General features: G+C 37.2%; 1 protein-coding gene across 1 annotated transcript in view; it reads left to right on the plus strand.

Moving 5' to 3' along the window:
• The window catches only part of LOC135219592 (atrial natriuretic peptide receptor 2-like), a gene marked incomplete in the record, with an annotated part of 558458 nt that overhangs the window by 362785 nt on the left and 183173 nt on the right, over positions 1-12500 (plus strand).

Here is a 12500-nt window from a genome sequence, read left to right on the forward strand (position 1 = left end):
CTTATACACACGTGACGTTTTATATTTACAAATGTTAAGCCACAAATATAGATTGTTTTCCAGTTCACTTTACCTGGGGAACAACTTACTCTTTAACCCCTCTGGAATTTTAATTGATAAGTGCTTCATCTCCGACAGGATTCGAACCTTTTCTTGGTTGGATATATATTATATATATATATATATATATATATTATATATATATATATATATATATATATATATATATATATATATACACACATATATATATATATATATATATATATATATATATATATATATACACGCACACTTAAAGGCCTCGGTGCACCGAGGGGGGTGGGTGGCAAGAACGACCCCCCAAAATTTTTAGAAGTTTATATTTTCTGTGACTATCCTTTTCATTGGACTGTACTTATAAAGTAATAAATAATAAATAACAATCTTTTGTTTTTTTTTGGCAAGTCTTTATTTTTTTTAATAAACATTAACATCATTCTTTAGTAGTAGGAAATACAAGAGTGACAGTAGGAATATGATATATACCTATATATCCAATTACATTTATAGGAGAAATGGTCCAGTTTTTGGAAAAACTCTTCCCCCATAAAAAAAAACTCCGGATATTTGCCAGAATTGTATATAAATGCATGTTTGTACCTCTTTGTTTGACTTCTATAGAAATCCAAACCGCTTGACAGACCTAGAAAAAAAATTTTCCCACGGCCTCTATGTCATCCCAGTAAGTTTATAACTCAAACTCAAACCCCCTCCCCGCCACCCGCCGTGACAGACATATATATATATATATATACAATATATATATATATATATAATATATATATATATATATATATATATATATATATATATTATATATGATCAGAACAAATGAAAAAAAATGTTGATGTCACTGTTTCCTTCAGCTTTCTGGGTTCATTATTGGTTTTCACCTGACGCTCTACCTTTTTTTCCGGGTGCTGTCAGACATGACTTCGTTAAACTCCTCGCGCTGTCAACCCTATCATCAGAGTAGTGCATCCAAAAAACTAAACAGATGTGTTTGACTGTATTAGAATTACTTTTATTCAGTCAAAGAGCATCGTAATTCATAATATAACTTTACCACCACACCAGTCATACGTTACAATTACATGCCAATACAGAAAAAACAAAAGAAATGTTCGTTTTTAGTCCACCTTTTCTTCAGTATTACTGAATCAGTAACTTTCTGGGAGTCACGAGTAGCTTGGATGGAAAGCTCTGAGTTTTCTGTCATCATTAAACGCCGATTGCAATCCCTCAGACTATATTGACCCGAGAAATGCGAATTTCTTCATTAATATGTTGGTTTCTTCTTCGTTGTAACCTTCGGAATTCTGTATAGCGACTACTTTGTGACGTACGGTGACTTATTTCGTTGTAAAGCTGATTTAAATGATGTCTGGAATAATTGAAATATCACTTTGTGACACTCCAGTGGTTGATGGTTGGAATTATCATGCGAGTCGGCAAAACACTTTTCAGCACGGAAAAGAAGTTTCATTTCACCTTGCTTGGTACTGATTACCTGGAAGATAATGACTGATAAATTCTAGATTCAAGCTTTACGGGAATGTAGATCATCACATTTATAGAGCTTTTCCGAAAGGCGCCTGGACGATAAAATGGGGCTTAAATTAAGAAATGGCAACTACCACATTTCGAGTAACTCGAGGTACTCACAGCTTCCACAGCACGTCCATTCATACCTTTTGCTGATGTAATCCTTTCAGTAAGGAATAGTATTCCCATCATTTAGGAAAATAAATTAATTTTTTTATGGTTATCTATTAAAATTATATATATTCATTTCTATCTTTTATCAGTGTGTTACCAATAGCCTAGCATTCCTCCAAGAAGGGAGAGAATTTGTTTGATTCATGATTACGTTATTTGCGAATTAACCAAGTTTATAGATGCCGTACATAGAACTTTATGCACAATTCTACGTTAAGGAATTTGATGTTATTATAGAGATAATTGATTTGTAATTTATTATTTTAAAAACGTATCTAACGCCAATATACAAATATGTATCACGAGTTGAAGTTAGCTCTATTGGAAAGTGTTTTGCCACTTTTTCCTTAATATGATGAGGGGGGGGAATGCCTGTATCACATGGAAATCTTGTTTTTGAGGTTTGTTGTATGAATTGGACTGAGAACGGCCTACAAATAGTGTTAAAAGGTATAACAGTGAAATGAATAACTCCTATACATAATTCATTCATATTCTGATCAGTGCGTCTGAGATGCTTTCCAGGTGAAATACAGCGACCGGCTGTCACGAAATAGGTGCTAACCTGTCCACACGTGCAGTTACCTATCAGTTGATTGGAAGGTATTTAGGTAATACCATCAGTTCATCCGTTCTGGTGAGTGGACTGTCTCCTCCCACAAACTTGTCTACACGTAATTGTTAACGGCAGCTTCAATATACTGACAGAAGAAATGACAGGTAAACTTGATTGTGAATGGCTGTTTTGGGAGAGAGTGAGAGGAGGAGGAGGGGAGAGAGAGAGAGAGAGAGGAGAGAGAGAGAGAGAGAGTTTATTGAATGTCATTCAGAGTTTTTCCGAGCAGCGCCGGGTTGGTAATCTAGTATAAATTACATACATATAATACAAGTATAATATATATATATATATATATATATATATATATATATATACATATATATTATGTATGCTGCGTGCCACTTTCCCTGTAATATGAATAATATAGCTGGCCTAGCTTCTTTTTTTTTAGGGTTAACTTGAGTTTATAAGCTGTATTCTAAATTGTCCAGGACGTAGTCCACTATTGAGCAGACGTGAATTTCCGCAAAGATAAATTTTCAAATGCAATTAAATGTTAGAAGAACCTTGGTTAATTACAAAGGTTACGCATAGGTGGTGATGTTTTTGTGGAGAGAGATACCTGGCCATATCTCTCTCTCTCTCTCTCTCTCTCTCTCTCTCTCTCTCTCTCTCTCTGTTTCCTTCCTCCGTTGTAGTCTTGTGCACATCTCTTGCTTATCTCCTTCCACCTGTCTCCCTCTCGGTTTTCATTCTCTTTCTTCTCTTTTCTTAAAAGTGTTTTATTTTCCTTTGCTCACCAAATAAAGCTGGGAAACAATACTTCTCCCTTCTTCAAGATCTCGAGTGCAATACAGCAGTTGATGTCAACAGGGAGATGCAGTCCGGAATATTTTATTGTGCTCAAAAGAAGTCTCTCTCTCTCTCTCTCTCTCTCTCTCTCTCTCTCTCTCTCTCCTCTCTCTCTCTCTCTCTCTAGCAGCTTTGAGAACTCCAAATATTTTGCGATATTCCACAAATTATGTTCATGAGTCAACCATATTTTTCCACGTCTTTTTTTTTCAAGTTCTGCTTTTTCTCGACGATATGAAACATAAGTAATAAATTTGTCGATTTTGAGTATGTTTTCATTTTAGGTTAGAGATGAGTTCGGTCTGTGAGGAAGCCATTTTGCAGTTGCCTGGCGAAGAATCGCAGTCCATATTTAACCTAATAATACATAATTGACCTGTTTTCCTTCTAAATGAAGTATAAATTCATTTGCTTCTCTCGCTTTCGCATTTTCTTCAGACTGCACGGAAAAGCTGTACGGGAATGAATACGATGGCCGGGATGATTTCGTTCAAAATTATTTCTTTACTATGACGTTTTCTTTCTTTCTTTCCCGTCTTGCAAACAAGAAGTTATTTTGACACCACTTCTTAATTAAGATGTAACCTTACTATGATTCTTGTAATGCTCTGTGAATTCAAGTTTGATATTCCCAATAGAATTTATTTGTATACAAAACAAACTTGCATTGTGAGGAGGCGAGAACATTATCACTCAAATTGTGGGTCTCTCTCTCTCTCTCTCTCTCTCTCTCTCTCTCTCCGTATTCGTTTCGTACTTCTTCTCTTCCGATTCCTAATCTGAGTGCCTCTTAAAACGCAGCGCGGTAACTATATCTCTCCCAGCTATTTTGAGCAAGAGATGATATAGTTTTTTTTACACATTTTTCCCGGCAGTCATTCTACCCAAAAATGCTTGTATCTTGCTTGCTTACAGCATGCGGAATCTAAACGGTTGAAAATAAAAGATAGGCTGTTTTAGAAGTGGGCTGAACGGGAGATCTGCTGAAGGGATGCAAAGACTAGTTTGGCAGAGGTTGGAACAAGGTTAAAAGGCCCTTTAGACGGGTTGTAGTAAAAATATGAGAAGTGGGCTGCACAGGATAACAGTTGGCCAGTATTGTGAAAGGGTACATGTACAGGCGATTAAAGATAACATTCTGGGATGTGTAAAAGGCAATTGGAGAACTGAAGTTGGAAAAACTGCTTTTACATTATCACAGAAAATCGGACACAATACGCGTTGATAAGGTTATTTCTGAGTATTTTAGAAATCAACATTAAGAAGACGTGAGAATTCCGAAAGACCTCAGACAGTAAGTAAAGGCTGACGGACTTTACCCTCCATCTAGATTATCTCATTTTTCCCTTCCATCATCCCAAATTTTACTTCTTTGGCATTCACCGTATGTCCTCGATACATAATCCAATTCCATCCCTCCCAAATTGAGTTTGGGTGCTATAGAACGAAACGAGTTGTCTGGCTAGATACGAGTGTGACACATTCTCGAAGAAATTGGTTATAGGGGAAAAAATAAGTGAAAGAAAAAAGAGAGTAGTTGAACAGGCTCCCTCGCTGAACAGTTTCCAATTTTTCAACGACTTTCCGTTGGCCACAACAAAGACAGTCTCCTGGCTGAGTGGGATGCGACAACAACACACAAAGTCAGGAAAGAAATAGTCTAGAATAACGCCAGTAGAAAAATAAGAATGTGTGGAGGCCTTTCTTATCAGGCCGTTCATGAACCTCATTACGAACTACGTCCTTGTCTTATCCTGCGTCATTATCTGTCCAGTCCTGCCTCACAGAGAATCAGCTTCCCAGTCGTCACTTGTCAGTCTTCTTTTCGGGTAGCTGAGAATGCTCAGCATCCCTCCATTTTAGTCTGTAAGAGACTAAAGTCTCTGTGACTCTGCTACTAGCTGATGGATCCTCTCAGAGCCACAGTTTTTCTTGTAAATTTTAAAAATATATCATCAGTATTCCCAAAATTTAGTGGTAAAATAACTTCAGCGATCTTTCATTTCCGTATGGTTCTTTAAATTTTCAGTATGTATTTTCATGTTTGGTGATTTTTAGAACTTCTGAATATTACAATTTTTATTGTTCATTACATATATATGCATATACATATGTATGTATTTATGTGTAAATGATATATATGTATATGATTTTAAATCACGAAAAGGTCAAAACATGATGATCGTACAAACAAAGAGTTTATTTTATGGCTGTTCAACTCATTCCGTGAAAGTGTATGCTTTTTATGAACAAAAATAATAATCATAATCATAATAACAATAATATGATCTCGTCTTCTATTTCTCGAAAGTTTTGGGAGATAAAAGTTTTCCTTCGAGCAATCCTGATCACTTTCCCGACATTGACAGGCTACTCCTTTTTTTTTCTCTTTCTTTTTTAACTCCCCCAGTTTTCTTTCTCAACTGGCCTCAGAACTTTCTCCTCCATTACGTTTTCGTGTGTTGAATCTTTTGTCCCGTCTTCACATTTCCCGCAATGTTTTTATTCAATTGATTCATCTTTCTCTTTCGTTTGTAAGCCGATTAACCACCCCAAAAATGTTTTAATGCAAAAGCCGATGTAACGGGCAACTCAACTCACAGCTTAACGAAATATACTTTTCCTATGTCGTGGACCTTTACATTTTATCAGCCTTTCATTATTATATCTATTTCTTGTTTTGATTCCTTCATTCGTCTGTATGCAACGAGTTGCCTCGTTTAAGAGATTCTTCCCAGATGATCTGGTTCCTAAGCTTCACCATTCTATTGCATTTCCTATCTTCTTTTTTTCGAATTTTATATCTTAGCATGACAGTTTATTGATTACATATAATTATGTAAATGAAACTAAGCGTTATTCCCGAAGTATTATTATTATTATTATTATTATTATATGAAGGTAGGAGACCCTCTCTCAAACATGTTTTGTTAAAGATGATGGCAGCATCAGTGGAATTGATTTTATATATGGTCTTTTCAATTCTTCTTATTATTCTCTTCTCATCAGGGCTGATATTTGCTAATAGCTGGCCGATGTTCATATCTCGGTGAAAGAAATGTTTTCTAAAATAATAATTTATTGATATGATAACAAAGTGGTTAACAAATCTTAGTCTAGGGCGTAACCCCCCCCCCGGAATTCCAAAACGTTTCCAACCGTATTATCGGTTCATTTTCAAGGAAAGGTGAGCTTGAACTGATTGAAATGGGGGTCGTTCGGCGGTATTTATTTGTGTCCCAGGTGCTCTGTCTGATGGGCGCTGCATTTTCATTGGCTGAACAGAGGATTAAGTCCCTGAGTCAAGCCGTCTTGCAGAGGTGGAAGCTCGCACTGCTCTTCTCGTGCGGACGCTGGAGACTGGGAGCGTAGTATGGAAGGTCATTGCCGATAGGCGGGGGCACCTGATTGGCCCGTTCGATCGGCTCTATGGTGCTGGCGGGCGGTGCCCTTCGTGCCACCGTCGGGAGGAGTGAAGTCTCTTGGGTGTGTTGAGGCTGGGTCTCTCCTTCCCGATGTGTAGGGCCTCCAAGGGCGGTGGAGGCGACGGTGGTCTGCTGCCTTATCGATAATTCTGATATTAGGAATAATGTCATTCCTAGTTATCCTGGTATTGTGGACGTTTTTGGCATGATTATGGATGGCGCCTTCCTGAGCGTGGCAGGATATCCTCTTCGAAAATCGCATAGTCGTCATACCAATGTAAGCGCCGGGGCATTCCCGGACAGGGCATTTGTACTGGTAGACAACGTTAGTTTTCTTGAGAGGGTCCTGCAACACGGGGGCTGGATTGTTTTTCATAATCAGGCCACTGGTCTTCTTGCTCTTGTAGTAAATTATTAGTTTCACTTTTTTCTTTTTTCGCAGGGTCCGTGGGGGAGACGTTCCTTTCTATGATGGTACGAAGGGTATTCCAACCGGGACATCACTAAATGCATTCGCAGAAACATCGATAAGTGGTATCAGCAGGAGCTCGTCCCACCGCCCTTGAAGACGTCACTCTCTTTACAAGGGAGTATTTCATAAAGAAATACAAAGAGGACGAGCGAGCCCTTCGTACCATCATAGAAAGGAACGTCTCCCCCACGGACCCTGCGAAAAAAGTGAAACTAATAATTTACTACAAGAGCAAGAAGACCAGTGGCCTGATTATGAAAAACAATCCAGCCCCCGTGTTGCAGGACCCTCTCAAGAAAACTAACGTTGTCTACCAGTACAAATGCCTGTCCGGGAATGCCCCGGCGCTTACATTGGTATGACGACTATGCGATTTTCGAAGAGGATATCCTGCCACGCTCAGGAAGGCGCCATCCATAATCATGCCAAAAACGTCACATACCAGGATAACTAGGAATGACATTATTCCTAATATCAGAATTATCGATAAGGCAGCAGACCACCGTCGCCTCCGCCTCTTGGAGGCCCTACACTCGGGAAGGAGAGACCCAGCCTCAACACCACCCAAGAGACTTCACTCCTCCCGACGGTGGCACGAAGGGCGCCGCCCGCCAGCACCATAGAGCCGATCGAACGGGCCAATCAGGTGCCCCCGTCTATCGGCAATGACCTTCCCAATACTACGCTCCCAGTCTCCAGCGTCCGCACGAGAAGAGCAGTGCGAGCTTCCACCTCTGCAAGACGGCTTGACCTAGGGACTTAATCCTCTGTTCAGCCAATGAAAATGCAGCGCCCATCAGACAGAGCACCTGGGACACAATAAATACCGCCGAACGACCCCATTTCAATCAGTTCAAGCTCACCTTTCCTTGAAAATGAACCGATGATACGGTTGGAAACGTTGGAATTCCGTACGCCCTTAGACTAAGATTTGTTAACCACTTTTGTTATCATATCAATAAATTATTATTTTTAGAAAACATTTCTTTCAGACACCGAGATATGAACATCGGCCAGCTATTAGCAAATATCAGCCCTGATGAGAAGAGAATAATAAGAAGAATTGAAAAGACCATATATAAAAATCAATTCCACTGATGCTGCCATCATCTTTAACAAAACATATTATTATTATTATTATTATCCTCAACCTGTGATGATTCCAGTATATCATATTTTTGTAAAAAAAAAATGGAATATAAAATATAGGCCAACGGCCAAGCGTTGGGCCCTATGAGGTCATTCAGGACTGAAAGGAAAATTGAGTGTGAAAAGGTTTTCAAGATGTAAAAGAAGACAGCCTCGCAGTTGCACTCTGAAACAGTTGTTAGCAGAGGGTGGAAAGGTAGATGGAAGAAAGGAAATACGAATGGCGGTAGAGTAAAAAGAATGAAAGGGGTTGCAGCCAGGGGCCGAAGGGGGGCTGCAAAGAACCTTTAGTAATGCCTAGTGTGCACTGCATGAGGTGCACTGACAGCACGAACTCCATACGTTGCTCATTTTTGCATATCGGACCTAAACTTCAAGGATAGTTTACCAAACGTGCAGATAAAAGACATCTTTATACAGAATTATTATGAAGCGCTGAGCAGTTCCCAGATATCTTCTTTTGATACAGAGACCGTCAAGAGCAGAGAGAGGTCTCTCCAGAATACAGAAAGGAAATAAGTTTATTTTCGTCGGTAATTCCCCTTTCCCCGCCAATCTCATATCCCCCTCCCCCCATTGCAACTCGGTGAAGTGGAAACGATTTTTCTGGTTCTTGGAATTTTGTCTTATTCTTTACGTTCGTGTCCATGAATAGATACGAAGAGGAGGATTGCCTTTCCATAAAACTAATTGGAAAGGTTTTTATTCGTTTTCTTATATATATATATATATATATAATATAAGATATATATATATATATATCATATATATATATATATATATATATAATATATATATATATATATATATATATTCATATATATATAATAATATATATATATATACTATATATATATATATATAAGTATATATTATTAAATATATATATATATATAATGCTTGCATACATACGCTGAGAAGAATACTGCACGAATTGAGATGATGTGTTTGAAAAGAAGTATGCAATTATGCATGAAAGGGTAATTTGAAGGGTTGGTTGAATGCAGCAGATAGAAAAGAGAGCGCTATGAAAAATAGTGCGGAAGTGTAGTAGGCCAATGTAGTTTTGAGAATGTTTGTGGAAGTGACTTTTATGGGGGGTGACAGGGACAGTTTGGAGGTCTATAATGTGAAGGCGGCAGATGTTGATGGCTTTGTCAGGGAGGTGCTGCATTGATAGTGCATTTCGATGGGTGACCAGTGTGTCTAATGCATGTTTGAATGAGGGAAAGGTTCCAGAGGAATGGGAAAGAAGAATGGTTATGTCTTTGTATAACAGCAAGCGTGACATAATGTGGAAAATGATAGGTTTTTATTTTACTTGGTGTACTCCAGGTGTAAGGAAGGACTTCGATCGAGGAAGTATTACGGATAACAGAAAGATAATAAAAAGAATAATCTGGCCGTAGACAAAAGCTGTGGTATGTAGATTAAAAGTTGTTCCTCCACAATTTAGAGATTAAGTTTGAGAATAAAAGGAAAAGATGCATATGTCCATGCATAAACTTGGAGGACGGCTCTGAAAAAAAAAATACATAAATATATATATATATATATATATATATATATTATATATATATATATATATATATATATATATATATATATATATATATATATATATATATATATATATATATGGACTTTTTGGACACACACACACACTCATACACACACACACACACACACACTCACGCTCACTCACTCAAATTTAAATCATACACATTTATGTATAAACAGAAATTATCTCTTGTACCTTTATGCATGCTATAAAATATATACATATATTTGTATTCCTGTATTTAGATTTCTATATTCATTTTCATTCTTGTATGTAATTTTGTAATTTGTATCTAAAACCAACATGTAACATTAAATTTTAAACATACATTTAAGGAAACTAGCACATGGCATTGTATTTTGAATATTTATTTAACCACTGTTTAAACTTTCACTCTTATTGTCACAGTACATATGTCCTTATGTTCTTTGTATCCAAAACAACGCCATTAAGCTGTTAATCCCTAGACTAACCAGTACCCATACCTCAAGGTCATACCTCCCACGATGAAATAAATAGGCCGAAAGGTCAGATTGTAAGTCTGTAGTCGCTTGATAATGCCATAAGGCGAAACAGCTGTCGTGACAAAATTCAATAAATGGAAGAAGGAAGTCTGCGTATTTTTCACCAGAAATTGACGAACGAGAATCGGAAAAAACTTCGTCGGTATGAAGATACCTACAAGAAACTTACTGATGCCACTAAAGCAATTGCTTTTTAACGAGAATTATATATATATATATATATATATATATATATATATATATATATATATATATATATATATATATATATATATATATATATATATATATATATATTATATATATATATATATATATATATATATATATATATCTATATATATATATATATATATATATATATATATATATATAAACAAGCAATCCACTTTTAGATTCTCGTACTTCATCTCTCCCTTATTTTCCCTATCTCGCTATCTTGCTGTCCAACTGTTCAAACTCCCTTTATCACTGTCTAAAACACTGAATAGCCTAAAGTGCTCCAGCGCTTATCCTGACAACCTAAATGTCAAAAAATCAAATCAGTTAAGGAGGGGAGCTCATATTTTGCTTTCAGCTACAATAGATATTATGCGGATGGACAAAAAGTCTGAAATAAGTTTACAGCGAGTAGTGATGTAGTAGAAGGAAGGTTGGTTAACATAACTGTAGATATATCACGATTTAGGGCAAAAGATTCTCCATATTCCCTCAGTGAAAGGAATGTACGTACATGTTTTAGAAAGGAAAGGTCCTCGGTCGGTCTTGCCTTCCAGAAGTCTCACAGGGACCGAATAAGAAGAAGAGTCACGTTGGGTCTGAGTTGTTTAACAAGACCTAAATCTAAAGCTTCTGCAATTGCAAAAACGTCAAGAAAAAGAATGGTAATTGGAAGCTTTATTTCGGTGGTGTGCGTAAGGGGAATGGGTTTAATCAACGCCTATTTCGAAAAGAAATGAAACTTTTAGCTTACTATACCTGTGCTTTTTTTGGTGGTTATGAATTTTATCTTTACTTTGTCATTATAAGTAAAATGTGATATACGAGTAGACAGAGTACTTAATCTTTGGTCTTGAATTCGGGAATAACTAGTACGTGTTGATCACCAGTTCCTTATCTAATAGGTGCATTTCCCATGTAAGGAAAATCTCAGGCTGTCGTGAAAAAGTTAACGTCTATAATCTTTGATCCCTTAGGGAGATAGTGCCTACAGTACACCTCACGTGGTGCACTTTAGGCATTACAGAAGGTTCTTTGCAGCGTCCCTTCGGCCCATAGCTTGCAACCTCTTTCATTCCTTCTTGTGTACCTCCTTACATATTCTCTTTCCACCTTCGTTAACAATTGTTTCATAGTGCAACTGCGAGGTTTTCCTCCTGTTACGCTTCTCAAACCAACTTAATGCCAATTTCTCTTACAGCCCTGAATGGTCTCATAGGTCCCAGCGCTTGGCTTTCGCCTAAATTCTATATTCCAATATCCTTTGATGATCTAATGCAATTTGAAAAAAATAAATAAATAAAAAAGTGACAAGTATGTCAGTTTTCTCAGAATTTGATCAAATAGTCGGTTGACTATTGAAGTGGAGTGACTCCAAACCCGAACAAAAATAACCCAGGTTAAAAATTCCCCAGTTTGCTTGAAAGATGTATCGTCTCACCAGACAAACAAGGCTCTGGAGACATGAGTATTTTGCGCATAAGAATCGACGTTTAGATTGAATCTGAAGATTTTAGGAGACCCACTTCCATGTGAATCGTTTAGGATAGCTCTAGCGAACAAACAACATAATTGAATCTGTAATGCCTGGAATCAAGTCTGCTTCACGCCATCACGTCCAACTGATCTCTTGAAGAGATTTTACCACGTTGGAGATCCTCTTGCATTATATATGAGTAAAGTGGATGTTTTACTAGACGAATTATTCACCTGTCCATTGGTGGAGCTCGCCGGAGTGTTCTTCATAATAGAAACTGCATAAAATGAGGTAGTTTTCCTTTTTTCGTTTTGTTTAGAACCTCACATAATTCCATTGCCCACTGCTCTCAGAAATAAACATTATAGTCTGCCTGACTAAAGAAGTTTAATATATTCAGACTAATAACTACTTTTCCGGAGGTGGTTTACATTCATATATTGAGCTTGTTGGGTAGCCTATGGAAACTTCCTTTTGTTTTATATATATATATATATATAT

Source organism: Macrobrachium nipponense, chromosome 1 (assembly GCF_015104395.2).
Source record: "Macrobrachium nipponense isolate FS-2020 chromosome 1, ASM1510439v2, whole genome shotgun sequence".
In the NCBI taxonomy this organism is placed as follows: Eukaryota; Metazoa; Arthropoda; class Malacostraca; order Decapoda; family Palaemonidae; genus Macrobrachium; species Macrobrachium nipponense.